Raw genomic sequence first — 26,437 nt, forward strand, 5'->3', positions numbered from 1 at the left:
TTTTTTGTTACACTGTACAAATCAATGAGTATTTCAGACAGTGCATTCCTTCAAGCCTCAATTTTCTGAATAGAACAGGGGGACTTGACTATTATTGGGTAATAGAGATCTCATGCAAGTGGGTTGTATATAATAAGGAAGACAGGTGACTAGAATATGAACTTGTTTGGGCATTGTGAAAGAGTAGAGATTCAGACGATGCAGTTTTGATTGGTAGCATGTTAATGTGCAGTTGCTATAGATGTTTTCCTTGACTCAGAATATAAAAGGAAAAATTAAGTTCAGCTAAACCGTCTTCAGGGGTTCCCATTACATTTAGGTTTATGGATCATTATTTATTACTTGCTCAGGATGAAATAGGAACTGAAACCCAACAACAATTTAGATTGGGATTATGGTTTCAATGTTTCAAATGATGCAAACATTTCTTGGTTAAAAACTGATTACTTATAATAAATCGAAACCGTGCTCTTCTTTTTTGATCTGTCCAGGAAGACAGGTTTAGTGAATAAATTAGCCTCTTAGTTTTTAACTTCTTAAATCACCTAAGTCAGAAAGTACACATGGCAAGTCTAATGCTTCCTGAAGTCTGCTTTTTTAAGTGCAAACCACTTTTAGAAAACAGTTTATTTCCTTCACCTGAGGACAATAGGTTAAAGAGTAAGTAGCAGCCGTGCCACTCCAACAAACATCTTCTGTCCTTTCTTTAAGGGATGTTGAATGTGCCTAATGGAATCTGGCGTGTTTTCACTACCTATGACATATCAAAATGGCAAATCCTAACATTTGCTGTATCTAAGGGCACTTTCATACCTTATGCTTTACATTGTCAGCTTGAATTGATATCAAGCTGGGACAGGTCATGAATGTTCCCCCTGACTTCCTATCATAGTTCAAAACGCTCACATCAGCTCTTTAAATGTGTGGTGCAATGTGTGAGGCCATGGGTGTGATGGAGGATACACTGAGTTGCAGTCAAAAACCTGGGATTTAGTCCCAACTTTACCATTCATCAGCTATGAAAGCCTTGGCAAACAGTAGAACTCAATAGATATTTACTGAGCACCTACTATGTGCCAGGCCTTATGGAACAAGAGGACAGAGAGCAAAAATAGACATGGATCCCACAGAATGACCAGATGTTGAGGCACATGCATAAATAACTCCAGTGTGAGGTACATAGAGACTTGAGCTGAAAGACAGGAGTAGATAAAAAGCCATAACAAGCAGAGGAGGGAGCAATTGCTTAAGTTTGGGTTGGGTGGGGGAGGAATAAAGGAAGGTTTAATGGAGGAGGTTGATCCATGAGCTAAGACTTAAATATAGGGTAGGATTTGGGCATGATGGATGGGGAAGGAGGTATAGGTGGAGTGAGCTGTCCATGGAGGTGGTAAAGCACATGGTTCTGTGAAGCCTGATGAAGGGTCTGTTAACCTGGCACCTGCAGGGGTGTAAGTGGTAGTGCAGTGAGTAGGGAAAACTGAAGCTAGGAAGGTATTGAGCTCAGTACAAAGAAGGGTTTGAAAAGCTAAGGTCTCTGTTGAGGTTGGTCTAGTTTTAGAAAGAAGAAGGAGAAGGAGCAGGAGGAGAAGAAGAAGAAGTATGAGGAGGAAGAAGAGAAGAAGTATGAGGAGGAGTTGGAGGAGGAGGAGGAGAAGAAAGGAAGAAGGGAAGAAAAGAAGGAAGAAAAGCTAGTTTAGGGCAAGCATTCAGCACCTCTGCATGGTCAGTGAAAAAAAGAGGAAAATGTCCTTTGAGTGGACCATGACCTGTCACAGAATCAATCAATCTGAATTAAAGACCTGGTGGGTCATAGAGGCCTGGCATTTCTGCCCAAGTCAGTTTGACAGGCTTCATGAGAGAAAACAGGATATATTTGCTTATGTGTAAATACATCCTAAGTCTGTGTAGGCTTGTCCCTACACTATGGCAAATGAAAAAGCACAAAAATTGTGTTAATAACATTGATCTGAGATTTGGTGGTTTACAACTCTTGGAAATCCATTGTTTAGTAAAGTAGACATTGAGATGATCCGATTTTATAACTAAGTAAGCAAACAGATAAAAGCATCTCCTTTTGAGAAAGGTGGTTGAGAGGGTGGTTAACTGTGCCAAAAGTTACCAAATTTTGGCTATGACAGGGCTTCAACTTTGGGACAATGTTGGTTAATTAAAAAAAATTCTTCAACTCAGTTCTTGATCAGAATATGAATCTGAGTTTTATAGTTAGCACTGTAAAGTCTCCTTGGGGAGTCACTTTCTCTTGGGTCATGATACTTCACTTTTAAAATAAAGGATATGAACCTGATTTTTCAGTCTTCTCTTTCTTTTCTTTGTATTGATTCAAGTATATGCCAGCACCACGTCAAACCATCACCTAGATTTTCATCCACATGTTATAAGATATTCAAATAGACTGAATTTTCCTTTGTTTAAATATAGAAATAATGCATGCACAGAATTTTAAAGTATTACAACAGTGCAGAGGAACAAAAATAAAACATAAAATTATCCTCTATTTTATTACCAACCCCTCTCCCCAGAGACAGCCACTGTCCGTACTCTCTTTAGTTTTACTGGTAATTATTGTTATAACTTTACATAACACACTTAGATCCCTATTTTTTGATGTATTAACTCTAGACAGAGCTATTAGTTCCTAGATACGAGGTCTAAGGAGTTTACTCACTGACATTACTACCCATTTTTTCTTCCTCTTCCACTTCCTAATTTTTGTTAGCTTGATTATTGTTTTTGGAGATTCTCTTAGTTGTCTTCATAAATTTAAGTAATACTACTAAACTCTATGTCATGATTTACCAAAGTTTAGACAGCTAAAATCTTTACTATAAAGAAAATGACAATGGTATACCCATCCAACTCCAAATTTTTCTTTCCTCTATAATTATTTTTATTTGATAAAATTTATTACATCTACATTCTCTTCTATTTTTGTAAATACATCTTATGTGATTATATAATAGATGAATTATAAAAAAGGAAATGAATGACCAGAATTTACAATATTATGGTTATATAAGTATTATTCAATATAGAACCAGGAAGTATGTATTAAGTCATATAGAAGGAAATATTCCATGCCATTAATATATTTCAGGTTAAAGGAGAATCTTCCAAATGTCCCATCTAATGGTTTCTATCTTACTTGATTTCTAGTCTCCCTTAATCCTCAGTCATTCTCTGCTGTCATTGATTCTTGGATCCTATTTCATACTCTTTTTTCAAGTTTCTGTTCTATTTTGATGGAGAACTACATCTCAAGTAGTATTTTTTTTTTCAAGTAGTATTTTTTAATCAGAGTATAAGGGCAGTGAACTTCTTGAGTTTTTGCACATCCAAAAGTGTCTTACATGTCTTTACTTTTAGATTTGATTGATGGTTTGACTGGGTATAGAGTTCTATGTTGAAATCCTTTTCCCTCTGAAGTTTGAAGAGTTTTCATTGTCTCCTAACATCGGAGAAGTGTTCATAGGAAGTCTGATAGTTTTATTCGTTCGTAAGTGACTGCCCCATTGTTCTGACATCCGGATTTTCCCTTTGCTACTGGAATTACCAACTTTCACCATGATGTCCTTTTCATGGTGACATCCTTTTCCACCAGTCGTCTTGGCATTCAGCACCTCTGTGGGAGTCAAGTTGATGACAGTGAGAAGCAATATGGTGTCCTGGACTGAACAAACCATCTGGAGTCAGAAGACCTGAATTCAAGTTCTAAATTTTGCCACTCTTTCCATCTTTAACTGTGTGAAACCTTGCAAGATACTATATCTTCACTTAGGCTCTTTTTTTTTTTCTGCCAAGACGAAATGGTAATAGTCTCAGTCCTGCTCTTTCCTGTCATGCCCCATTATTTTGCAGGATTATTGTTATTGTGAACTACTGGGGATAAAATTGTTTTGCAGATTGTAGAGCTTTATGTTAGGGTCAGTATTGCTGCAATGGGTATGAACAGGATGAAGAGTATGGTGTTCTAGAAATGCTGGGCTCTTATTTTTTTTCCTTTATCACATGTCACTTTGCCTGGAGGTGTGGATATTACCACGGGGTCATTACTCAGGCAACCTTGAAAGGCAAGCTTGCTAGTTAGAAGACTTGGCCCCCTGATACCTACCAGGCAGTTGTATAGGGCATCCCTCTTTCTCATCAACTCTTAAGGAAGGCACTGGATGTGCTCAGGGGGCCTGAGTGATAAATGACCTGTCCATTTATCCTTCTTAGAATAACTCCTCGCTGTCTGGAAAATAGAAATGACACACAAACTGACATACTGTGTAGCTCCAAAGTTCTTCCACTCATAAATAGAGTAAGAGGAAATCATTTAAATTACTTTTTGGGACATTAGCTTGAATGCTTCTGGGAACGCTATTCTTTCTTATTCAACATATTTTTTAGAGTTAAAACAAAATTTAGTTTTCTGAAGGATATTTCCAGGAAGTGTCAAGCAATGATGTAAGCTGGAAGGGGAGAGAGTAAATTAGAGTCCAAAAATATCAGAAGAATCTTCCCATCATAACTAGAATTCCCATTTACAAATAAGGAAACTGAGACCCTCACCAAGGCAGGGACTTGCCCAAGGTCACATGAGCTGGGTGGAAATAGATTCCAGGACTCCTAACTCCACTCCACAGTTATTTTACTCAAAGAGGTCTCTTAACAGTCTTTAATTTTCTAATAGATTGCTTTGAAATAGAGAGCAGAAAGAGTCCTTGCAACATATATATTCTTGAGTCTGTATTTAATGAAAGCCAGTAGGTGGCAGTACCTCAGAGCATTTCCTGTGACAGACCGTGTGCAGGGCGTGTTTACAGGCATTGGTCCAGGAACCTCTCACTGTAGTCATGGGAAGTAGGGATTTTGGCTTCACCTCAAAGGTTTGAGGAACTAAAATTCAGAGAGGTAAACAAGTTTACACATTTATAACATGTGCTTTTGATAAAGGGCAGAGACTGAAGTTGAACTTGAATCTAATTTTAGTCACAGGACTGGTTCTCTAAGCAGAGTTGAAAAGAGAATCTAGGAGCCCCAGTTTCCTCAAAACTCCAGATTGTTTCAAGTTTCTTAACACATGTGATAAGCAAAGGCACAGACACCACTTTAAAAACAGTCAGTTGTTGGCACAATTCATAGGAGTTTTAATGGGCTCAAATTTACTGGATGGTGGGTTTCAGATTTTTTGTCTGGCATATGGGTCCCTTTCACATGGCCTTTTTGGAATATTCATGGAGCTCAGGAGATAATTTTTAAAAATTGAGAAAAAGATGAATTGCCTTGGTGAGACCATTCCTGCACTTGTGCCTTCAGCCCTGGGTGCCACTCATGATGAGGTACCACTCATGGTAATGGAGATAAGTGCCCAGGATGGAGAGGAGCCTGAGTCCAAGGCATGCAGCAAACCCTGGAAGGAAGTGCACATGTTCAGCTCAGGGCCTCAGCCAAGAAAAAACTCATGGGGTACTTGATAGCTGTGTTCAAGTTCCTGAAGGACCATGACATGGAGACCAAATTAGACTTGTATCATGTGCCCTCAATGGGCTGCTCCACCAACATATGAAAATGATCAGGAGCCATATTTTTAGCTTTCAATCCAAATAATTTACTAACAGTTGAGCTTTCTGAAGATGACCAGGCTACCTTTGGACATGGAGTGAGCTCTGTTCTGAAACAGAGTGATCCTTCCTCCCAGGGAATTGTGGAGAAGTTCTGACAGGTGTTGGACTGGAGCCATCAGAAACATCAATCCAGCAGAGTGGCAATATTCCTTGGTTTAAGTCTTGTAAATCTCTGCAATATCACACACCTTTGTGCCACTCCCTTCTGGCCTGCAGAGTTAAATCAGCTGATAGCCCTATGGGAGTTCCCTTGTAGGTTATTTGTTGTTTTTCCCTTGCTGCTTTTAATATTCTCTCTTGGCGAGAGACATGGGTGACAGTTTCCTTTCCCAGATTAGGGAAGTTTTCAGCTTTATGTTTTCAAAAATGTTCTCAGCCTTTTCTTTCCTTCTCTTCTCCTTCTGGGACCCCTTATAATGTGAACACTAGTGTGTTTGATGTTGTCCCAGAGGTCTCTTAAACTGTCATCACTTCTTTTCTTTTTTCTGTTCAGTGGCAGTGATTGCCACTACTCTGTCTGTCTTCCGGCTCACTGATCATTCCTCTGTATCATTTAGTCTACTGTTGATCCCTTCTGGTGTATTTTTCATTTCAGTTATTTTATTCTTTATCTGTGTTTGGTTATTCTTTTTTTAAATAATTAATTAATTAATTAATTTTTGGCTGTGTTGGGTCTTTGTTGCTGCACGCAGGCTTTCTCTAGTTGCGGCGAGCGGGGGCTACTCTTCATTGTGGTGCGCAGGCTTCTCATTGCAGCGGCTTCTCTTGATGCAGAACATGGGCTCTAGGCATGCGGGCTTCAGTAGTTGTGGCACACAGGCTCAGTAGTTGTGGCCCATGGGCTCTAGAGCACAGGCTCAGAAGTTGTGGTGCACAGGCTCAGTTGCTCTGTGGCATGTGGGATCTTCCCGGCCCGGAGCTTGAATCCGTGTCCCCTGCATTGGCGGGCAGATTCTTAACCACTGCACCACCAGGGAAGCCCTGTGTTTGGTTATCCTTTATATTTTCTGTGTGTTAAAAACTTCTAACTTCACGCTCTGTGCATCCATTCTTCTCCCGAGTTATTTTATCATCTTTACGACAACTACTCTGAACTCTTTCTCAGGTAGATTGCCTAACTCCATTTCACTTAGTTCGTCTTCAGGGGTTTTAACTTGTTGCTTCATCTGGAATGTGTTCCTCTGCCACTTCATTTTGCCAAAGCTGCTGGTTGTATTTTTATGTATGTGGTAGGTTAGTTACGTTTCTCGATCTTGGAGAAGTGGCCTTCTGTAGGAGACATCCTATGTGTCCTAGCAGTGCACTCCCTTCTCGTCACCCAAGCTGTATGCTCTAGGGGTTCCCCCTAAGACAGCTGCACGGCTCCTTCTGTTGTGGTGGGCTAACTATGTGGGCAGTCTGGTAGGCTTGGTTGGCCCCTAGCTCGGTTTGTTGCCAGGCCTTGCCTTATGCAGATGCTGTTGGCTGCTGGTTAGCAGGGCCTGGTTGAGACAGGAGGAAGGAGGCAGGGCACAAACTTTAAAAAAATGACATAGCCATTGAGGATACGACAAAAACTGGTTAGAACCTACTAGGTCCAATATGGCAGAACGTTCAACTTCCAGTAGACCTTGAGCCTCATTCTATGCTCATTGTAATAATTAGCGTGCTAAATACACACCCACAGGCGCCATGACAGTTCTGAGGCTGACCATAAAAGGCCAAAAAGTGGCAGTGGTCCAATTCTTGGAAATCCCCTCCCATTCTCCAAGATAGTTGGAATAATCCTCCTCCTTGTTAGCCTATGAAATTACCCAGCCCATAAAAACTAACCTCCCCCACGCCTCGGGTCTGCTTTCACCTTCTGAGATGGCCCATACTCTGTCTATGGAGTGTGGATCTCCCAGGGCTGCTCTCGCCTTTTGAGACAGACCGCATTCTGCCTATGGAATCTCTCTCAATAAACCTGCTTTCATTATACTATGGCTCACTCTTGAATTCTTTCCTGTGCAAAGCCAAGAACCCTCACTTGGCAGCTCATCCCGGGAACTTGCCCAAAACCTGGGACATGACCATCCCCTTGCACCCCATCTTCCTGCAATATCTTTACAAAGGAAAAGAAAGAAGGTGGTCTTCTCCCCCTCCCCAATTTTCCTTTGATTATAAAAATGTAGCCCTCTTGGTTCTTGGGGCAGAGCCCTCTTGCCTGCCCAGAAGCATCCTATATTAATAAATCTACTTCTTATCTATCACTTGCCTCTTGCTGAATTCCTTCAGTGCCAAGACATAAAGAACCTGAACTTCGTTAAGTCCTAAGACAAGTTGTCCAGTTTCATGGTCATGAAATGGCTGACTGCAGAACCCCAGGGTGCCTGGGTTTAGTGCAGGCTCTCTGGTGGGCGGAGTCAGGGTCCAGAAGACTCTGGGGCTGTTGCCCCCTGCACTGGTAGGTGAAACCAGGTTCTGGGGTTAGTGCCAAACTACTGGCAGGCAGAGCCAGGTCCTGGAGTCTGGCTGCAGGGTCCAGGGATCCCAGAGCTGATGTCAGATTGCTGGGGGGATGGGGGTGGGTAACGGTTCCTGACCCAGTTGGGTGTGGGGTCCAGGGTGTCCTAAAGCTTGTGTTGGCTTGCTAGTGGGCAGGGCCAGAGCCCAGCTGGTCCCAGGACTGCTGGGATTGTGGTTTTCTTGGGTCTGGTGTCCGCCCCCTGGTGGGTGAGGCTGGTCTAGAGGTTAGTGAAGGCTTCCTGGAGGGCAGTGTCAGTGCCTGCCCCCTGGCGGACGGAACTGGGTCCTGGTCCTCTGGGGAGCAGGGCCACGTGTAAGAGGTGTGTCTAGAGGCCTAGCAGCAGCAGTGGGCTCTTTAGTCTTTGGGCAACCTGTCTGCCAAAGGGTGTGGCCGTGTCCCAACCCAGTTAGTGGTTTGGGTTGGGCGCGCAGGCGCACAAGCACACAGGCTGTTGGGCGGGGCCAGGTCTTGGCCATAATGAGCTAGAGGGAGGGTCCCACACCGGCTTTCACGACGCAGTGAAAGGAGTTCCCAAATCTGGCTGCCGCCAGCGTCTACGCCTCCAGGGTGAGGATTCCCCCGAACTCCGGGAGACTCTCCAAGACAAGCAAGTAGGTCTGGCCCAGGCTCCTATCATATTACTGCATTTTCCGTTGGTCCCGGTGTGTGTGAGGTTTTACGTGCTCCTTTTAAGAGTGAGGTCTTACTTCCCCCGGTCCTGTGAGACTCCCGAAGCCCCGCTGGCCTTCAAAGCCAAATGCTCTGGGGTTCTTTATGTCTTTAGAAGATCTTTTCTGGTAGGTTCCGGTCTTTCTCACCGAGGGTTGTTCCACAGATAGTTACGGTTTTGGTGTGCTCCTGAGAGGAGGTGAGCTCCGGGGGGGGGGGGGGGGGGTCTCCTTACTCCGCCATCTTGGCTGCTCCCTCACAACCTATCCTAGCTACACGCATGCGCGCGTACACACACACACACACACACACACACACACACACACACACACACACACGTGCTTTTTTCATCTTCCCAATACCAAAAATAATTTAAATTTATTGAGCATTTACTATATGCTAATGTATATGTTCATATCTTTTTGTACATTTTGTTCATTTTATCTTCCACAGGGTCTTATTGAAAAGATACTATAATTAAGCATTTCATAGATAATATATAATAATTATAGGCTAAGTAACCTGCTCAGTATGCCATAGCCAGTTAATGAGGGAGCCAGAATTTCAATCCAGGTGTGCCTGACACTGAGATCTTAAATACTCTGCTCTTCTGCCTCTTCTTCATGAAGATGAATACGTTCGAAGAGCCAAAAATAACCTGGTTTGCACCCAAAATAACTCAGTAACAGTTGGAGGGGTGCTGAAGATAAACTAAAATAATATTATGATTTCTCTGTCATGGATAATTGACAGCTGTGCTCCATTTTGCCCAAGGAAGTAAAATTCCCTGATTAATGAGAGAGAAGCAGAGATTCACAGCCCCACAGGAGAAAAGCTTCCCAGCATCACTGGTTCTCTGTCACTGTTAGACGGAGAAGCTTCTTGATGTCAACCCAAGAATGTCCTTGACATTTCTGCACAGGAGTGAAGGTTGGAGGAGGGAGTGGGGAAAAGAGGGCAAAGTCGGCTTTCCCCCAGGAAGAACTTGCTTGACTCGAGCCTTTGGAAGTTGAAATAATTAAATGTGTGCGTATGAGTGCATGAGAGTGTTTGTTCACGTGGAAGATTTTCTGGCCATGACTTCTGAGCATCAGAGCTGCTTCAGCACCTCGTGGAGGAGGAGCTAGATGGCTGCACTTCAAATCTAATTAGACTTTAGAAGATAGAACCAGAAAACAGAGAAACTCTCCTGCAGCTCCTTCACACAGTAAGAAAACCAACTCATAGAATTCCCTGGAAGAGGGAAGTTCGAGAGGCCTTTCTATCAGTTTGAAGTTTACAGCTGCCTGAAGATGATTTTTCAAACTTTGGATTTCTCAAACAATTGTCAGTCTGCATTCCAAGAGAAGCTTCTCATTTTCTCTACTTCTTTACTGAGACCACTTTCCTGTAAAGGATTCTTGAGGCTTGTAGTGATTTTTGATTCCACAGAGACTCAGGAGCTCTGTGGAAGTAGCCTCTACTAAGAAATGCAGACATTTCCAACAATTTCCAAAACAGAGTTCTAGAGGACATTCATAGTTTCAAATGTTGCCTTAAAAAATAATCTGGACTTCTCTTCAAAATAATGAATTGCTCACAGATGTGCCTTGTCCTGAGGACACGGAGCATGGAAGAGGAGCCCACAGACAATGAGGTGTCGACATGTGTTGGGGGGTCTGAAAGCAGGTTAAAGACAGTTACAAATTAAGAGCCTTGGAATGGGATACTGTAAGGAGTGAGCCAACATGAACCTGACCTACAGACCTCTAAGAGGTTCAGCCCTGGGTGAGAAAGTGGGGGACAGGTTTGCTGGGGGTGAAAGCAAGATTGGTTGGAATTTAAAAAGAGAATAATTGCAGCTCCAGTTCCTTCCATACTCCAGACCACTAGGAAATCCTCGTGCCCCTCAACACTGGAGCTCTGAGATTTGTCCCTTCGTAAAACAGAATCACTTAATCCTAAACTGGGGACAGCGCAGGGCTGGTGTGAGAAGTGTGGCCCAAAAAAGGGATAAGACGAAACTCTGATAACTGAACCCAGGCATTCCCACCTACCTTTCCAAGACCCACTCCCAGAGCCTCAGGCTGAGGTCTCAACCTCAAGGCAGAATGTTTTCTTCTGTGAGGAAATGGAAGGAATTCAGAGAAAAGACCTATATGGATATTGATGTCTGGGGTCTTTCAAGTTCAGTCTCTCTTCCCCAGCACATCCCAAAAGTTTAGTTGGGGATAACCATGAGTCATGCTGGTTGAATCTCTTCACCATTCTGTGTGTCTGGTCACGGTGTCTCTTAAAGTGTGGCATTCACCTTAATAATCTCTCTGAACTTCACTGGAGGAAGATATGGGGCTGTACCCTAGGTGTTCTTGAAGGTCGTGCAGTCCCTGGGGCCACATTAACCTTAGTGAGGGCCCCCTCATGCCTCTGTGGTGGGAGATAGAGGAGATTAGTTCGTGAGAATTAACAGGGTCAGGGTGCCTGCCACTGCACAGAAGTTGCACATTATGAAAGTCTTGTATTAAAGAAGAACAAAGGCTGCTCTGTTATCTCCCAAGAGAGGTCATTCAGATGGAAATTGAGGATGAGCTTTGCCATCAGGGTTTAGCAGAAAAACAATTCTCACAGACTGGCAGGGGGGACCTCAGTGAGCCTGGCTGTGACTCTCCTTCAGCCAGAATTAATATCATGTATATGGCCAAGGGTTTCTTTTTCTTTTTTCAGAGACTATCAAGGGGTAAGCTTTTCTCACCCTCAATTGTAGCACAAAACACCACCCTAAAGACCTCTCAGGATGCTCTTGAAAATTTGTTTCTCCAGGATACGAAGGCCCAAGGCATTGAAACATTGATTAATCCATTCTGCTCAGTGTTGTGTCAGAACAGGAAACAATGCTCAACCTAAGAGCCAGCCATCATTACCCGACTCCTTCTAGAAAAAAAAGGTGTTTAGATCCAGCAAGGTGAAGTAACTAGCTCAAGAGAAGTGGCGGAGAGACCAAGCTAGAAGCTAGACTTCTTGATTGCCAGGACAGCACCCTTTTGAGAGAACAGCTAAGGGAAGGAGGCTTGTGCATTGGCTGGAGGGTAAGAGAGAAACCCAAGAAGGAAACCACAGATAAAATTTTCCTCCTTTATAACTTAACTATGAGCTCACCTTGATCACGGAAATATTGCCATCTCCATGGAATAACTTTTTATACACTTTATTTTTCTGGGAATGGAAACCCCTTTATTGTCTTTGTGCAGGAATATGGCCAGTTGGAAATTGTCATTTTGTGCTTGAATCCTTCACCTTCTTTTTTTAAAATTTTATTTATTTACTTATTTATTTATGGCTGTGTTGGGTCTTTGTTTCTGTGCGAGGGCTTTCTCTAGTTGCGGCAAGTGGGGGCCACTCTTCATCGCGGTGCGCGGGCCTCTCACTATCACGGCCTCTCTTGTTGTGGAGCACAGGCTCCAGACGCGCAGGCTCAGTAATTGTGGCTCACGGGCCTAGTTGCTCCGCGGCATGTGGGATCTTCCCAGACCAGGGCTCGAACCCGTGTCCCCTGCATTGGCAGGCAGATTCTCAACCACTGTGCCACCAGGGAAGCCCAATCCTTCACTTTCTTGTCCTTAACATGTATCCTCATGCTTTGCAATCCTTCCTTCTTTTCTAACCTCCTAAATTTAGTGTAAAAGTATTTGCTTTAAGTCTCCCAAGAGCCATAAAGAAGAATATTAACAGGACAAACCTGCTCTTGTGATATTTTCTACTTACCCAATATTTAGATATTACTTAGTAGGCTAACGGCAGTAACAGGTAGACCCTAATATGCATAATGGCTCAAATGCAATAGAAAATTATTTTTGACTCAGGAAATAGTACCAGTGAGTAAAAACTTTAGTGGGTGGCTTCTTCTTTGCTCTCGTTCTTAGATTCAAGTAGGTGGAAGATCCGCCATCTTTAACACAAGGCTCCCACGGCTGTCCTGAGCATCAACTCCATTCCTGTTAGATGTGGCAAAGAGCAGGGAGGAGTACTGCGTGGAGGGGATCTATGGGCCAGGCCTGGAACAGGCACACATCATCTCCCTTAACATCTCGCTGGCTAGAAGTCATCAAAATGGCACACTAAACTGCAAGCTTGAGTAGGGCTTTGTGGGAGGGGATTAGGGAACACTGTTCTAGGATGGGCAGTCAAGTTCCAGTGTTAATCCTACAGTAAGGAAGGGGAGTCATAAATTTGGATGCACAGCCAGCCATCTTTGTCAAATGGGTGTTTTGTCAATACCTTTGGACATGAGACAAAGTAAAACAGCATGCTCTCAAGTGATGGGTGACTTCACTTAAACAGGATTTCCTTAAATAATTCTAATTCATTCTATTCTTATAAGCAAAAAATTACCATTCTGCACTCCAGCCAACTTTTATTTAGCCTTTTTCTCTAAAAAAGTTGTATCAATTTTATTTACCACCCACTTTATGTGTTAAGCATCATACCAGATATTGGGAATATATTAATAAGCAAGGTGGACAAATTTCCTGCTTGCATGAAACTAAGATTCTAATGGGAGAGAGGTGGGGAATAGAAAATAAATAGATTAAAAATGTATTAAATAATGACAAGTACTAAAAGTAAAGTAACACAAAGTGGAGAGGGAAAGAATGGCTGGCACCATTTAGATAGGGAGGTTAGGCAGGTCTTCTTTGAGAAGGTGGCATTTAAACTGAAACCAAAATGACAAGAAGGAGCCAGCCATTTGGGGATCTTAGGTATGAACTTTTCGGGCTTAGAAAATGGCCAGTGCAAAGGCCCTGAGGTGGCAATGGGCTTGACAGTGAGACAGAGACAAGTATGGATGGCAAGCTGTGAATGAGTGGCTGGCTTGACAGGAGGTGAGGCCAGAACTGTTAGCACACAACCGGGTTATACAGCATCTTGGAGGCTGTGCTAAGGAGGTGCACTTTTACTCCAAGTGCAACAGGAAGCAGCTGGAGGGTTTGAAGCAGAAGAGTGAATCTTGCTTTCATTTTTTTTTTTTTAAAGCACACTCTGACTCTTATGAACTCTTATGGATTGAAGCCTGGCAGGAGAGACAAGGGTGGCATTTAGGAGGTCTTTGTCATGGTCCAAGGTAGGATGATAGCAAGTCTGGAATATGGAGGAAGTAACAGAGATGAACGAAGGCTGGAACTGGTGAGTACTTTGAAAGTTCTTTGAGGTACACTTGCTGAACGATTTGTTCTGAAGGGGATGAGAAAGTGAGAAATTGCAATTGCCTCTTACATTTGATACATTCGGTTATTATATTTTAATTCTCTTATTCAATCTTAGATATCCCCAGAAGAAAGCTTCTTAGGATCTAGGCAGGGGGTCAGGAGAACTGGTTCCTGTTTCCTTATTTGTTGTTTTATGTGCCTGGACAAACTCCTTCTTGCTCTTTAATTTTTGTAAGAAAATGAAAATAGCTTCTACCTCTTACCTAAGAAAACTGGTGATAAATTTGAAAAATATTCCCTGTAATAGAATTCTAATAGGAGCACAAGATGCTGTTTTGGTTGAGCAGTATGTCCTGAGCATGTGAATTTAATCAGACTGTAACATATTTCTTTGCCCTTTTACAGTGATGATGACTAACTGGCTCCCATGTGAGGGAGTTTATATTTTAGACAGAGGAGGAAAAATAAAATAATTCTTGGCTTGGGGCAGTTAATATCACTTAATTGAGTCATAGCTGCATAGACTACAACTGAATGTGCAGAGGATTCTAAGGAGAGTTTTTTACATCAGAAGGATGCTTCCCTCCCTTTGCTCTCTTGTCCTTTTGTTATTCATACAATGGAATTCTATAGAACAATAAAAGTGGAAAAAACTGTAGCTACACACACAATAAATGGGTAATCTAACATGAGATTTTGTACAAAGTCAGGCACAGGCAATGCATATTTTAAAAGTTTCATTTGTATAAAGTTCAAAGCAGGCAAAACTAATCTATGCTGTTAGAAGTCAAGATAGTGGATACCTTGAGGTAAGAGGGAGAGGTACAAAGTGTAAAGGGGTAAGGGATAATGATACAATTCTTGCCCTGAGTTGTCATTACACAGATGTGTTCACTTTGTGATAATTCATTGAGCTGTAAACCATTTTGTGCACTTGAGTAAAAGAAATTTCTAAAGCAAAAGAAAGGATGCTTCTCTCCCTTTGCTCTCTTGTCCTTTTGTTAAGAAAGGGTCTTCTATTGTCTTCTGATTTGACTCATGCTGCAAACAAGAAGCTCAGAAATGCATGTGAAGATATCAGCTGTTATTCTGTACAAGTGAGCAAACACTTTTAGGCCCCAGAGATCATGGAATTAAAGCTTTAGGTACACTGGAAAGCAAAGTAGAGTTACAATTCACCCTTTCATACGTAAGAGTTTAGAGTCTGCGGAATCACACAAGATTGTAGACAAAGTTTAGTGATTTTGTACAAACTCTTTATTAAATAACGCAGAGTTGCAATTTTATTCTTAGAAAGTGAATTTCTCCTTTGGGGGAAAAAACTCAAAGAAAATAAAAGTTCTTTATGTAATTGGAAAATTTTATTTTCTATGGTCTCTATTCCCAAATTTACATATGATCATTTAGTAGTGGTGCTCTCATTCTTTTCCTTAAGGCTACTCTGAATTTTGCTACCTTGTCAGTCTTGTGACATATATTTCTAAAACTGGTGTTTAAGCCCTTATGTCTCTGATAATGACCACTGAATATTAGAGCAAGATGCATGGCTGATTATACTACTGAGAGAGAAAATTCTTCTGATTATTTGTCTGCTAAAAGATCATTTCTATGTCTTTTTGGTCTCATAACTTTCTGTAAATGGAGAAATGTATTGTGCAACCACTATTTCTATTTCCCCATGTTTTAAATTCCTTCTTTCATACATTTAGTGATTTAAAATAATTGTTATACTCTATAGCAGATAAATCTATTATCTCAAATTCTTGGGAGCTGTTAATCTGATGTTTCTTATGTATTCTCTCTCTCTGTGTCTCTCCCTCTGTCTCAGTGTTTAATTTCCTTTGTTTTTGTAACTTTCCGTTTGAGATCAACATCTGAAGGGCTTTATCTGTGGAAATACTGTGAATCCTGGGTTAGGGTTTACATTTCCCCTAGGAGGTGTCGCTAACCCTGCACAACTTTTGTTTAAATAAACTTTACATTTTAGAATAGTTTAGATTTACAGAAAAGTAGTTATGATAGTACAGAGGTTCCCATATACTTCGCACCCAGTTTTCCCCATTATTAACATCTTCTAGTATGATGTTTTTGTTATAATAACGAACCAGTATTGATACATTATTATTAGGTAAGGTCTATACTTTATTCAGTTTCCTTAGTTTTTTACCTACTGCACCTTTCTGTTTCAGGATCCCATCCAGAATAACACATTACATTTCCTCTTCATGTCTCCTTAGTCTCTTCTATAGACTGTGACAGTTTCTCAGACTTTCCTTATTTTTGATGACCTTGCCCCGGTACCTCCCATGCACCTAAAAATAAGTCCTCAAAAAAAAATATATGTATATAATAGTCCAAATTACAAGAAGAAACTGGCAAAACCACAGTTATGGTGGAAGATTTTAACATTCCTCCCTCTGACAGACCAAGTAGGCAGAAACTAGTAAGGATATAAAACATTTGAATAACACAATTACCAACCTTGATCTAATACAGATACATAAAGTCCTGCATCTCAGGGAAAGCCCACTTTTTCAAGCCCATATCAAATATTTAAAAAGATTAACCACATACTTCTCCACAAACATAAAAATCAGGTTTCAACGAACATAAAAATCAGATCACAGTGCGTATGTTTGATTATTTTCCAAAGGTAATTAAAAGCCCACATGTATTTAAAAATTTTTAAAGCACACATAAATCATGGATCAAATAAAACACTGAATTAGAAACAATAAAAACACTACATTAGAAAATATTTAGAATCAACTGAATGAAAATGTGTCAAGACTTGGAAGATGCTGTTGAAAGAGAAATTAGAAGGGAAATTTTTGCCTTAAAATTTATATCACAAAAGAGGAAAGTCTTAAATTCAAAGCACTAAGTCCATTTCTTAAGAAGTTAGAAAGAGAAGAAAATAAAACCAGGGGAGTTGGGGAGGACATTCTGGCCAGCATGGGAAGTGGAAGAAAGTACGAAGGACACGGGTGCTTGGGGCTCTGCAACGTAGGCACACAGACATGCAGTGCATGGAGAGATTAGATGGAGTGCAAAATGGTAAGTTTAGGGTATTTCTCCCATACAAAAAAGATTAAAATAATGTCACTTATATACCCTTCAATGAGATTCAACAATTTTAACATTTTGGCATATATTCTTTCTTTCTCTCTCTGTATGTGTGTGTATATATATATATATATATTTTTTTTTTCTGTAACATTTCAGAGTAAGTGAAGCCACTTTACTTATAAATACCTCAGCATTTATCTTCTAAGAATAAAAACAATCTTCCACTTAACCATAATACAATGATCAATTCTAAGAGAATTAATGGTAATTCCATAATATCATCTAATATAGACTCCATATTCAAATGTTCCTAATTGCCCTAAAAATGTATTCTAGCTATTTTTGTTTTTTTTCTCTGAGTCAGATCTGAGGCTAGGTTTTTACACTGGATTTAGTTGTTGTGTTAATCAGGGTCTCCAGAGGAGATATCAAAATATATCTATAACTATATATCTATATCTATATCCATATATAGTTTTATTATAAGGGATTAGCTCATGTGATTATGAAGACTGATAAATCCCCAAGATCTGCAGCTGGCAAGCCAGAGACCTAGGAGAGCTGATAGTGTAGTTTCAGTCCATGGCCAGCAGGCTCGAGATCTAGGAAGAGCTATGTTTTAGTTCAAACCTGAAGGCAAGAAAAATATGATGTCTTCACTTGAAGGCAGTTTGGCAGAAGGAGTTCCCTCTTAGCCTTTTAGTTCTAATCAGACCTTCAGCTGATTGGATGAGACCCACCTACATTAGGAAGAGCAATCTGCTTCACTCAGTCTACTAATTCAAATGTGAATGTCTTCCAGAAACACCCAGAATCAAGTTTGACCAAATACCTGGACACCCCATGGCCCTGTCAAGTTGACACATAAAATTAACCGTTGCAGTTGTTACATTGTCTCTTCAGTTTCTTTTCATCTAGATGCTAAAGCAGTTCACTCACTTTTTTTTCTTTTTTTAATGTGATTGACTTTTTGAAGAGTTCAGATGTCCTATAGAACATCTTACATTCAGGTTTCTTCTGATTATTTCTTCATGGTATCATTTAGTTTGTTCTTCTGTCCCTCATATTTTCTGTAAACTGGAATTTAGGTCTAGAGGGGCTTGATTACATTCAGATTAAGCCCATTGGGTCAAGAATACATCATAGGTGATTTTTAATTTTGCACCTCAGTACATAGAGAAGCACCTAATGCTCAGCTATCCCACTATCAGTGATGCTAGGTTTGATCGCTTGGTGAAATGTGCTGACCATCAGATCTTCTTATTGCAATGATATGTTTTTTTTAATTTGAATTAGTAATTTGTGTGGTGATATTTTGGTACTGTGGTAAATACCCTGTTCCCTATAAATTTTGTTTTAGCTCCTTTTGATGATCCTTGCCTGAATCAATGATTATTTTGGAGCTTACAAAAGGATGATTTTCTATTTCTATCATCTCTTCTGTATTTATTCTTCTGGGGACTTTAGTTGTGATTAAGGAGTCTGAGTTCTTTTTCTGTATTCAAAGTGGAGTCAGTGGAGATTTTATACAAAGAAATTTGGAGAACAGGAAGAGACTAAAGGTCTTTTATGGGATTTGTACCAAGATTGCAGAGTTCCAATATTATTTGCTCATCTCTGAGGCTCCCTATGAAGACAGCCATTTTAGTCTGCATACTCATCCCAATCAGGTGAGATGATGAGAGCCCTAGCACCCTGGCTCTAAGGCTTTCCCAGGGGTAAACGTATGGACTTAAGGAGCTTTTCAATCAACTGTGACCCTTAACTTTGCAAGCAACTCTCAAGTCTTTGCATATGTATATATTTCCATTGCCTTAACATCCCTAAAACTACAAATTTTTTTCTGACCTATAGATTCCAATCCTAGGAATTTTTCCTAAGGAAAATGTACATATCTACAACATTTCAGTGTGGTTTATTTTAAAAATCATATAAACAGTCTTAATGCCAAGCAAAAGATATTGGCTAAATAAATGTGCAGCTGTATAATGGATATTATAAAGCTATTGAAAATGATATGGCAGAAGTATATTTAATGACAGTAAAATTTTTCACTATGTACATTAGTAGATGCAAGTAAGTACAAGAACATAGATCTGTTCCCTTCCAGAAACTTCCAGGCTCTAATGCAGACGTACACTTTCAAACCTTGGGGCTTCCAGATTCTGCTTCCTATATAGAGTGGAAGTTCAGTTCGGCTGGGATATAAACGGGATTATTGTAAAGGGGATTTTCTAGTTCTCTACCCAAAAGCATCTGCATCCAAGTTCCTTTTCAGCCCAAATGCCTGATAGGCATAACCTAAGCTTGCTGCTCAGTCCTGTCCCAGCAGTTCTTTTTTTCCAAGCTCCCTCCAGATGAACTTCACTCATAAGGAATAATGAGCAATGTCGAACACTATTAAACTCACGGTGGGGAGGCAGAGGAGGACATTTCACAGTGCACAGGAGTTCCCCTTTAAACTCCACCCGAGACTGGCCTCTTTTTCCATGCCTCTTTCCATACATACCTTGGCTTTGCACCTGTCCCCATGCAGCCTCTTTGTTGCTGTCTCCTGCCTCCATGGAACAATTACTCTCTGAGGCCTCTTAGTTTCTCCTCTTCTTAGACAGAGTGATTCCCTGCTTGCATATCCTTTCCCACTCTGTAATATCTTTAAATAAGTCTAAGGCCAGTACACTGAGGATAAAGGTTTTTGTTTATTGTCAGCAAACAAAAAATCCTGTAGTTACCTGGATCCATACTTCTTATGTAAAGAGAGGTTATAAATAACCAATATTTTTCTCCAGTCAGCCATGTGTTAAATCACTGTTTTATTATAAATATGTGTTTTTATGTAATAAATGTAAAGCAAAAAGAGAAAAAAAGGTAGCCTTTTTCTGTTTAGTCTGGAGCAGGTACTGGTGAATTTTCCAGGCTCCAAGGTAGGTATGAGGTAGAACTGGCCAGAACAATTTCGGTCCTGACAGCAGCAGAACCAGGACACTCATTGAGTGATGAGGCCAGAGACATGGGGCAGCAACATGGGACAGAGGGACTCTGTTACTAGCACTGGATTAGAAGGTAGGGGGTTAAAGTTCTTTTGGTAGAGTTCTTTTGGTTGCAAGCAACAGAAAAACAAATTAAAATTTAAGCAAAAAATAGAATGTACTGGCTCATCTAACAGATGTAGCAAATGTGACTTAATCCAAGGATCCCTGACGTCATGAAAATTGGTTTCTTTTCCATTTCTCTGTTCTCCTTCCTTCTTTCAACTCCATTCTCAGGCAGATTGTCCCTGAAAAGTATCAGTATGGCCATCGGGTAATAATCAAATGGTAAAGAAGAAGTATTTTCCCCCCACTCCCAGCGTTACCAGCAAAACTTCTAAGATTCACTCTGAATGGGGTGGCTTAGGCATATGACCACCTATGGTGCAGGGGATGCACGTAGGATTGGCTTATGGTCATTTGTTTCAACCGCAAAAGGCAGGGACTGGAGGTGAGGAAGGGTTGGACCCCTGAAGGCTTGGAATCGGGGACCTGGGAAGTATGTAACAAATACTCCCTGCTGGAGTCTGGGAAGTGACAAAGGCCTGAGCTGTCGCATACAACAGAAAAACAAGATTTCTGACTGGACATCCAGTATGGACAGGGGCTCCTGTCTGGGGCAAGGCTAGCACTGTTTAAGGATTTCTTTCTCTTTCCTGAGTTTTCTAGTGGGTATCATGTAGCCCTGATTTTCAGGAAAGGAACATATGATGCAGACTGGTCCTGACAGTGATGAAACAAACGCCTCAAAACCAGAAGCAATATTACTTGCCTCCTCCCTCCATAAAAACTACAAGGAGAGTATTAATGAAGTAATAGTGAATTGTATTCCTGGGGTGGAACTCATTTATATAAAAGTTTAGATTCCTAAACTGCCCCATAAGAATTATCATCAGAGATATAGACCTTTCAGGCTCCAGTAATATTAAGAGCCCTCATAAAGACTGGTTTTCTAAAAGCTATTGCTCTTCCTTACCAATCTGTATCTTAAATCTTTTAATTGGATGAAATTTTGATACAGACAGGTGAGAGAGTGAGTCTGACAGATGATATTTTCCAGATGCATTTTAATCGAAAGTTAGTTTTCAAGGTATTTGCTTAGTTCACAATTTTTCTAGAAACTTTTGCGCTATTTCAATTGTTTGCAAACCTTTTTCATGAGAAATAATCATTTTATAAGGAAAGGAGGCATGATAAGGGAAATTGTGCCTTAAAATCTGATAGCTGGAGTTCAAACTCCAACTCTGCCTCATACTAATTTTGGGACTTTGCGAAGGTTTACATCTCTGAGTTTCAGTTTTGTCTTCTGTGAAATGGAGATAATTATAACATTTAGGGTAGGTGTGAGGATTAAATGAGAAAACTTAAGTAAAATTCTTACAACAGTCTCTGGCACGTGGAAGATGCTCAGAAAGTGTTATTTCTCCTCCTTGTGTCTCCTAACTTCTACGAAAGCAGGGATCAATTCCTGTTGTCATAAGCGAACTTTACAGCTCTGTATTCCAATGCAGAGAGGGCATCCAATGAAAATATCTGAGGAGCATTTTTTAAAATTGTTTTTTTTTCTGCTTTTAAAGAATATCTGGAGAGTTAAAGCTAGCACAGGAGTCAATCTATAGGTGATTTGAACCTATGTTCCAAGTAGGAAAATAACCATGGACTAACAGACAGCCAGGTCACCTGGGGGAAATTAAAGTGCCACCTCCTCTGAGAAGCTTCCCTTGATCCCCCAAACCTGGTTGACATGGCCGTGTCCTCCCACATGCTCCCTTCCATGGTACTTCTAGAACAGGGGCTGGCAAACTACAGCCCATGGGCCAAATCCAGCCCACCACTTGTTTGCATATGGCTTGCAAGCTAAGAATGATTTTTTACATTTTTAAATGATTAAAAACAAATCAAATGAGAATACGATTATGTGACACATGAAAATATGTGTGATTCAAATTTCTGTGTCCATAAATCATGTTTTATTTGGATCTAGCCATACTCATTCATTTGTGGGTTGTCTATGGCTGCTTTTGCATTACAATGGCAGAACTGAGTAGTTGTGACAAAGACCACAAGGTTAGGAGAGTTGAAAATACCTGCTATCTGGCCCATTACAGAAGAAGATTGCAGACTCCTACTCTAGAACATTCATGATCATGTCATAATGCACTTATTTCCTCCTACCAGGCTATGTCATCCTTGAAGAGCGGGACTGACTTTCTTTCATCTCTGTGTCTTTAGCATCTAGCACAGTGCCTGGCAAATATTAGGTATTCATAAATTACTGTTCCCCCCCTTTTCAAGTACTTCAAGTAAGGTGTCCCTCTACTGTAATCTACATTAGGACTATCCCAGGGTCCCTAGCGTCTGGCCACTCCCTGCAGCCCATGGGCACTTAAGAGTCTGACAAGTCTAGGCATGGTCAGGGCCTGGTGAACATTTCAGGTGCTGAAAATGAAAGAGAAGGGACCATTGGAAAGTCATCTTTCTCGGCATCCTGTTGCTTGAGGTCATGTGATGGAAGGAGCACTGGGTTTTGAGACTTGACCTAATGGAGGTGAATCCTGGACTGATGACTTTCAAGTTATATGACCTTGGAAATAGACCACTTCTCTGAGTGTCATTTTCTTCACGTATGGTATAGAGATCATTCTTGCTCCACAGTCCTCACTGGGTCTTTGTTATATTGCAAAATACCTACACTGGTAGGGACAGGGGCCATGCATGTCTATCTCGTTCCCGTTGTAGGTCCTGGATTAGCACGAAGCCTGGCACACCAGACACCAGAGATTCTCAGCTGAGGCCAGAGCACCTGGGGAGTTTTAACCTCCCATCAGCACCGAGCACCGCCCCAGACCAATTAGAGGAGGGTCTCTGGGAATGGGTCAGGACATCAAGCTATTATTTAGTGTTTTTTAGGCTCCCCAGGTGCTTCTGATATTCATCCAGGATTGAGAGCCAGTATTTCAGAGTGCTCAATAAATATTTACTGACTGACTGACTGAAGTTGTTCCCACAGGCATTTTTTTCCCCTGTGCTTTCAGACACTGACTAAAGTCAGAATGTTCTGCATCAGGGACAAAAAATGTGCTGTTCGTCACCCCTAATCAAATTGCTTTTTCCAGTTCAGGGAGGTCTGCTTGCTGCCGTCTTCACCCTTCACTGACTGCACGGGCTGGTGATTCTCTTGTTATTTATCTGCCCCTTGTGGCCCCTGCCTTTCTTGTTCTCCACCCTCTATTCTTATGGGTTCTTCATCAGTCTTCCCCTCCTCCTCTGTAATCTTCCAGGCATTTTTTCTTCTTACTGTTGCTAAGTTCACGAGTAGCACTTGCTTACCGCCGGTAACACCATGTACTTTCGACTATTCCCATTTTTTATTTTCTGCTAAATTAGTTTTGCCTTGTGCTTCACATTGGAAAATACATCCCCAGACTCTCCTTCACTGTTAAATTGCTGTCTCTGGGAGTAAGATTTTCTCTGAAGCTTTGAGCTGGCTGACATCAGAAAATTCATCCCTCAGTTTACAGAAAAGGGCGCCGAGGCCCAGCAAGAGGGAACAGCTACTCAGGGTCACAGAGGGAGCTCACGGCAGGTGGGGCTGGATCACAGGTTTCTACACGGCCATTTCACACTCCCTTCAGGCCGCCGCACGACCTTGCTAGTGATGCCTGGGGCTTCTTGGACAACTCATTGCTTCTCTTTCATGGAGGTTTGGCACCTTTCCAAATCTGCACCTTGCCAGAGCCTGTTAATTTTACCCCTCAAAGGAGAAGGGAGGATTGCCGGTAGCAGCCACATGTAGGTGTGGGGAGAGTCCGGCTGACCACGTTGGTTCAGTGACACTTCAGAGGACCCAGCCCTCTGTGTCTCAGCCTCCTGACATATACCCCCAGACAACCAGGTGATGACAGATGTTCTGGAGGGGCAGCGGGGCAGTGGGAGAACTCCTCCCCATAACCACCTCCAGCTGCCCCCCTAAATATGATATGGTCATGAGTCACTGTCCTCTCTCTGGTCTGTACTTCTGTGCTGTCCAATATGGTAGCCACTAGCTACAATCAAAATTGATTAAAATGAAGTAAAATTAAAACTTCTTTTCCTTGGTTGCCCTAGCCACATTCCAGGTGCTCAGTAGCCAAACGTGGCTAGTGGTTACTGTTGTGGACAGCACAGAAATAGGACATTTCTAACATTGCTGAAGATTCTATTACACAGGGCAGCTCCAGACACCTGGGTAGGATACCTTGGTCTACAGAAGAAACACTCCAGCGGAGAAAGATCAGAAAGAGGCAGCCCACGCCGGTGCCCCTTAGGTTCTGGACTGGGATTCCGAGGCTACCTGCTACAACCATTTAGGACTCTTCCCCTTCCTGCCATCCCCATGTGTGTCTTATCTTCCCTGCTAGACTGTGAGCTCCTTGGAAGCAGTGTCTGTTTCTGATTAATGTTATGTTCCCACAGAATTGACCTGACATATGATAGGCCTCTGTGAATGTGTGACTAAATAAAATTATGTTCTTCGTCCATTCAGTATTATCAAGAGAACAGCTGTATTCAATACATTGGTAAAAATCTGTCTTTTTGGTAGAGAGGAACAGAAGTTAATACTGGCTGCTGGCTAAGTGGGAACCCATGTTAAGTTCCCCTCCTCTTGCGGGAGGAGGCCCTGACTCTCTGGGGAGGTGGGTGATGGGCAGGGGGATAGGAAGAGTAAGGGGCGGAGCCCAGTGCCCCAGCACACAGGTTCACAGATACGGCACTGCCTCAGCTTGGGGATTAGTTCTGCCTCTTGCACAGAGTTCTGGGGTGGAGTTTGGACTGGTAATTCCAGGCCAGAAGTCAATGTGGTGTGGTGGACTGGGAGGCCTGAAGCTCAGGTTTAAGTCCTGGCTCCAGTACCAATTAGCTGCTTTGTGGCTCAGTGTATTCATGACAGTCCAGGCTGCTAATAACAACTTGTGTCCCTCTCCAGTGCACAGACAGGGCCGAACGAGGCTCAAGGAAATAAAGCTCTGCAGAGCCTTTGTAGCCTGAACAGTGTATGTCAGTGTGGGGTTGGTGGTCCACATGGTTGCTATTAGCATGTTTTGTTAGATCAACAGGACATAACTTGCTAGAAATACTTTCTGGAAATGCCATTTTTTGCATTTGCCAGCTGATGTTTGTGCTTGCCAACCAGTTGCCTGGTTCAACCTCAGATCTACTGAATTTATGCAACAGCCTCAAAATCTCAGGCATGTCAACAACAACAAAGGTTCAGGAAAAGGGTTTTATTTACTTAAAAAAATGCTTCTTTAGGATGCCACCAAGAGATAATCATTTCCATTTTCCTTAGTTATCATCAGAAAAACTGTGTGAAGGTAGATAGGGTGAAGTCAGAGAGAAGAGGAAAAACAACTCACATTAAGAGCACTTATGTGACAGGCATTTAATATGCATTATCTTGCTTAATTCTAATGACTTTTATACCCATTTTACAATGAAGAAACCAAGGTTCACAGAGCTTAAATTTCTGCCCCTGTGATATAGCTAGTGAGTGACACACACAACACAAACCCACGTGTCTCTGACCTGAAATGCCCAACATGTCCCACTGTCTGACTTGCCTCCCGTCTAATCAGAAAGTGATGGAGCAAGGCAGGCTGGAAATCCGTGTTTTCTATCTGCAACCATAGGCTTTCTCTACTGCGCTGTGGAGGGGCAGAACACTGCCTCATGTTCCATAACTCATCTGAAAGGCCCTGCCTTAAGTTATGACTCAAATCAGTTCTCTACCAGGCATGCCATAATTTGTGTGTTTATGATGAAGCAGAAGAATACTTGCTCCCTTCAGAAAAATCTAGGTAATTTTGGAAGGCTTTCTGGTCTGAGATAATCTCATTCAAATATTTTGATCCTATTTTGGATTACAAAAATTTTGCTGATATAGTTATGGCAACAAAGGAATGTTAATGTGCCCAAAGATTACAGGTAACCTTTTCAATATCTCATTAACCTTGTATGACCTCTGGCTGGTTCCATTTCCTTGGTACGGTATTTGGAAACTGACGACACACAGATCCAACACTATTTTTCTTTCCTTTTCAAGTTAAAATCCCTTCCAAGTGTACTTCACAGTCTAAGAATTTCATTGAGTCAGTCATTTTCTCTCAACCAGCAATTTCTCAAGGACTACGTGGGCTGTTGTTCTACCCTCACTGAACCCTAAACCTAAGACATCAGTGGGGTTCCATGTGCCATAATATAGCTGCAAGGCCCAGCTTTTTTTTTTTTTTTTAATTTATGTATGTATTTATTTATTTATTTATTTTTGGCTGTGTAGGGTCTTCGTTTCTGTGCGATGGCTTTCTCTAGTTGCGGCGAGTGGGGGCCACT

General features: G+C 41.6%; 1 long non-coding RNA gene across 1 annotated transcript in view; it reads left to right on the plus strand.

Annotated features, from left to right (window-relative positions):
- Positions 1–3,303: 3,303 nt before the first annotated feature.
- LOC309629398 overlaps positions 3,304–26,437 on the plus strand; it is a 210,763-nt gene continuing 187,629 nt past the window's right edge. The window contains exon 1 of the long non-coding RNA XR_014245053.1: positions 3,304–13,947. This is a non-coding gene — a long non-coding RNA (uncharacterized lncRNA). The remainder of the gene's footprint in view (positions 13,948–26,437) is intronic.

Source organism: Balaenoptera borealis (assembly GCF_965194805.1).
Source record: "Balaenoptera borealis genome assembly, chromosome: 5".
Classification (NCBI taxonomy): Eukaryota; Metazoa; Chordata; class Mammalia; order Artiodactyla; family Balaenopteridae; genus Balaenoptera; species Balaenoptera borealis.